This window comes from Meleagris gallopavo, chromosome 5, assembly GCF_000146605.3.
Source record: "Meleagris gallopavo isolate NT-WF06-2002-E0010 breed Aviagen turkey brand Nicholas breeding stock chromosome 5, Turkey_5.1, whole genome shotgun sequence".
NCBI classification, from domain to species: Eukaryota; Metazoa; Chordata; class Aves; order Galliformes; family Phasianidae; genus Meleagris; species Meleagris gallopavo.
In genome coordinates this window covers 18,484,794-18,489,291 of record NC_015015.2, presented here as the reverse complement: position 1 = coordinate 18,489,291, position 4,498 = coordinate 18,484,794, and the positions used below count along the sequence as shown (strand labels likewise).

Below are 4,498 nucleotides of genomic sequence, written 5' to 3'. Positions count from 1 at the left end.
AGAACTGGCTGTTGGAATGGTTTTTGTCAAGTTATGTGATTGCTTTTTTATGTCTATTTTTTTACCTTGAATATATTTAGAACAGCAAAACTGGTTCTTTCCTCACAACACATTCCCTGTCAGATGCATTTATTTTGGGCACTTACTGCAGTTGATGGACTAAAACAAAGATGACATTTTTGCAAAATGTTTATCTGTCACTGGAGTTATATAAGCTATGTCTAAAAACATAAAGCATACTTTACAGTGACTTACTGACATTCTTCCATTCAGCTTTCCATCTCTTTATTTTTGTCTTGTGGTTTCATGGAATTTATTTTGTCACCATAGCTGACTTCTGTAGAAGAGAAATACTTTGGATCTGAAATACACGAATACACTCAGTTCTTCCAGTACTTCTCTCAATCTTCCATTCTTCCCCCCCCCTCTTTTTTTTTATTTTTAACTAACAAAAAGCAAACAAAAGCATTCCAGTATCAGTCTCTCTCCATAACCAAAAAAAAAAAAAAGCACACAGGAAACTTCTCTCCCAATATTTTCCAGGCAGGAAGAGGATTAAACACCTCAGGAGTCCAGCAGAGAAGTTGTAGATGCATCTGATCACAAGGAAATTGTCTATGACTGTTTCTTGACACATATAATTATCCACGTTGGTCTTACAACTGCATGGACTCGAGAGGACATAGAGATGTCTCTCATAACCATGACAGTAGATTAAAAAAAAACCAAACCAACAACCAAGGACAATTCACTATTTTAAGTGAACAGGCAAATGAAGAGCGGTTCTCCCACTCCAAACCTTAGAAGTTCTCCAATTCCCACCAGAAACCTCCCACCTACCCTTCAGAACTCATCTCTTTTCACCTCTGCTCTTCTCAAGTAATACCCAGCCAGGGCCACTCATCGTCTCTCTCCATACGAATTACCAGTTCTGAAGGTTTGATGTCTTTGTTTGTTTTTCACAAGGCTGGGAACAGAGGTTAGGTGTGATAATAAGTACTTATTATCTGATAGTAGCATCTAGAATGCATACATATCCATACACCCACATCTGCATGTTTGGGAGATTCTGAATTTAAAAAGTTATAACCAGTATTTAAGAGTCTCACAGTCTGGAGATTGCTCACTCATCCAGTTCCCTGAATTGCTATTGCCCACATACTGTCTTACACAGACATTTCTCCACTCGTTCAGAGAGAATGATTTGTAGGGACCCTGGCTGGCTCAAGCAAGAGAACTCCAAATCAGTCAGTATTATAGTGTATCACTCAGGCCTGGGCACAAGTAAATTTGCCCTATACAGAAGGAGAATTTAGTTTTCAGACTCAGTGTCTGGACTAACAGCATTTCAGCTCTTCAGATCCAAGCCAATTCCTGCATAGAGTGCTGCACAGATACATCTGCAGGCTGAGAGCTCCCAGCTGGGTCCCACTGGGTGATAGAGACATGAAATCATGGAAAAAAAGGGCTGTAAGTAGACTAAAGGAGGTTATCCAATTCACCTCATTCCTTTAACCAATTTTTTCAAACTCAGAAAGAACTGCCTCTGGCACAGCAGATGGCTAAATTTGTGTTTCTCAAAGCTTCCTGATAGGAACACCAATCACAAGACAAACCTTTCTTAGATGACGCAGCCTCACCCTTCACTCCCTGCTACATCAGGAAATTTGACTTTGGAGGACCGTGAGGACAGCTACAGATGGTACCAAAAGAATAAAAAATTGAAAGAAAAACAGGACAAAAATTCACTTACATTCAAATGAAACATATTTACTAAGCATTTCTGTTGGCTTCTGACTACTTGTGTGCTACAAAAGGAGCATTTTGATTTTTATATTAAAACAAACCTATCTTTGTTTCCTCATAACTAGAAGGCTTCCGCAGTGAGGAAATGACAACAATAGGAAGTGGACTGGAGAATGAATTCAACATGATGCCAGCTGTGTTTACTGGCAGGCAATATTTTTGTTCTGAATATGTGATTCACAAGTAAATGTTCTCCCTTGCCATGCTTCTTAACAGCAACTTTAGTTATCTGCTCCCTCTCCTCCTGCCCTCGCTGCATTTTGTATCTCTCCACCCATATATCCGACAAAGTTATTCTGTATAATTAGATCCTCAACCTAGGCATAGCTCACTCTGATTTCTAAGTAACTGTTGTACAGTGATTGCTTTACAAGACCCCTGCCAAAACACAAAGACTTGCTTCCCCACTTGGAGATGGCATTTCAGAATGTTTAGCAATTAGACAAATTCTGCCTACTTCTCTGATAGTAGAAAATGCTAATTTTTGGGGTCAGGAAACAAAACATGCAGGCAGATTTTAAGAGAACAGTTACCATTTTCAGTGATATCCTGTATTCAGTTCTCCTATGTTTCCTTTAGACTTACTTGCCCAGAGATCATAATACAGTGTTGCCTCTTCGTACCACTTCCATTCATAAATGCCTAAATTTATTAATGCAGAGCTTTATGTTACACAAAAGTTGCATCGCCTTCCTATCACTTGGATAACAAAAATGACCTACATTGGTTCAAGTGAAGGAAGACATGATTCCAGCTTCCTGGGTCTTAAATCCTGAGCTCTGAAAAACTATTCCATTTTTCCTTTGGGATGCAATTTTTTAGTTCATTTATTTTACACACTTTTCATTTTGCAAACAAAAATTAGAATCCTGCCCTTCACTTTCTAATGTATTCTGATGCGTAGTTAACAAACGCTGCTATATTTCTTCAGGTCAGTAATGATTATTAGAAGACAGACCATCATCACATCTTTCAGGTTCACCCCCTAGGGAAGGAATAGACAAAGCCACATTTCCTGTAACCTGACCCTGCATAGCTTGTTCTCCTTTTCCAGTCAGGACGCTGAGTTACATGGTACCATCACCTAGATAAGCAATTGACATCACAGGATTCACTGCCCGCTCAGTCCTGCCACCTAAATTCAGCAGCAGATCAGCTTTCCCAGGAAGACCTCTCCACAAAGCAAACCTTCAGCTTTCCATAATGTACTGCCTGCACTGGATTAAACTTACTGGTAACACATTGTTAGAGAAAGCAGCATAAATACATACTGCAGTTCTCTGAACTGATCAATCACACTAATTAATTCCAGGAGGCCACAGATGGTAAACTCATACCCCTAGATTGTTCCCCCAAACTCCCCCGAGCCTCATTTCCCATTGCTTATGAAAAATGATAGAAAATAAAATCTTATCCCTTTGGATTTTTCTGCCCTTGAAGGTTCCCCAATACAGAAAGTAAAACCTGTTCCTCTGCAAAAAGAAGCCCTTTTCCCCACCAAACCCGGGGAGCCCAATGCAAATGACATCACATTTGCATTTCATACCATGTACTATTCCACTTACAGGAGAATAATGCAAATGAAAATGAAGACGGGCTGTTTCTACAGAAGAGGTGACCGGAAAGCCCATCAATTACATGGGTGTCCTGGTACCAGACGTGCTGTGAATTGCGCAAGATAAAGAAGAGACAATTTCTCCCTCAGAAAGAGGATTTGAATATCTTTTACAAAGTGTAAAACACACACAGTTTACTGAGGTAATGATCCATATCATGCAGCAACACCACAATAAATCATTTGCCTTCCTCTCTCGCTCACTGAAAATAGCTTTATTTACTGCTAAACTCCGCATCCAACATAGGGATTTCCCCTGACAGTAAAGAATTGGTTACATCAGAGGGAGAAGCAGGCTGTTCAGGGCTTTTATCCCAGCTTTCTCAGTGCAGACACAGGCCATTCCTGCAGCCACACACCTGAGGCAAGGTACCTCAAGCCCAGCTCACAGTCATTCACACAGCGCACGTCTTACCTTGTGTGTGCAACACACAAGCAGACCAGCTCAACACCTGCAGGTGCCTGAAGAATGGAGGCAGGACCCCTCGTCCCTATGAGCTGAGCAGTACGTGGCACAGCTGAGCTCTGAGGCTCTGAACACCACAGTTGTCCCATGGGGTTTCTCTCTCAGCACAGAGAGACACCATGAGCTCTGGGTGAAAGCAGCCTGCAGCCACCCAAGGGAACGGGGAGTGAAGGATGCTGTTGCCTTTCAGTGTCATCTTTGTGCATCTTTGCACTGCAGAGAGCTTGAACTCCTGTGCCTAGTTCACTCTTCAGTACACTGACAGCAACGATGAAAAAACACCACACCAGCTATTCCAAGAAGGGTACTGTGGCCCTTACAGAGCTGTGTGAGCCTGTAGACCCGTGTGCACGAGGGATGCTAAGTCAGTGCAAACTCTTACCCAGCATTTTAGCTCCAGCAATGCGTGCAGTAGCTTGTTTTAGAAGCAGGGGGCTAAGACTTAAGCACTTCAGAATTCATTGCCAGTTTGCATGTCTGTTGTGTCAAAACATGCAAGAAAGCTGAGCAAAATAACAACCTCTCAGTTTTCCGACTGTAGCCCCCGATAGCAAGAGCACAACGGGACTACAGCGCCCAGCGTGCCCCACCACCCCGCCCCGGCCCCGCCC

General features: G+C 42.2%; 1 protein-coding gene across 1 annotated transcript in view; it reads left to right on the top strand.

Annotated features, from left to right (window-relative positions):
- COMMD9 (COMM domain containing 9) overlaps nucleotides 1-4,498 on the top strand; it is an 11,964-nt gene that overhangs the window by 950 nt on the left and 6,516 nt on the right. The gene's annotated exons all lie outside the window — the stretch shown is intronic.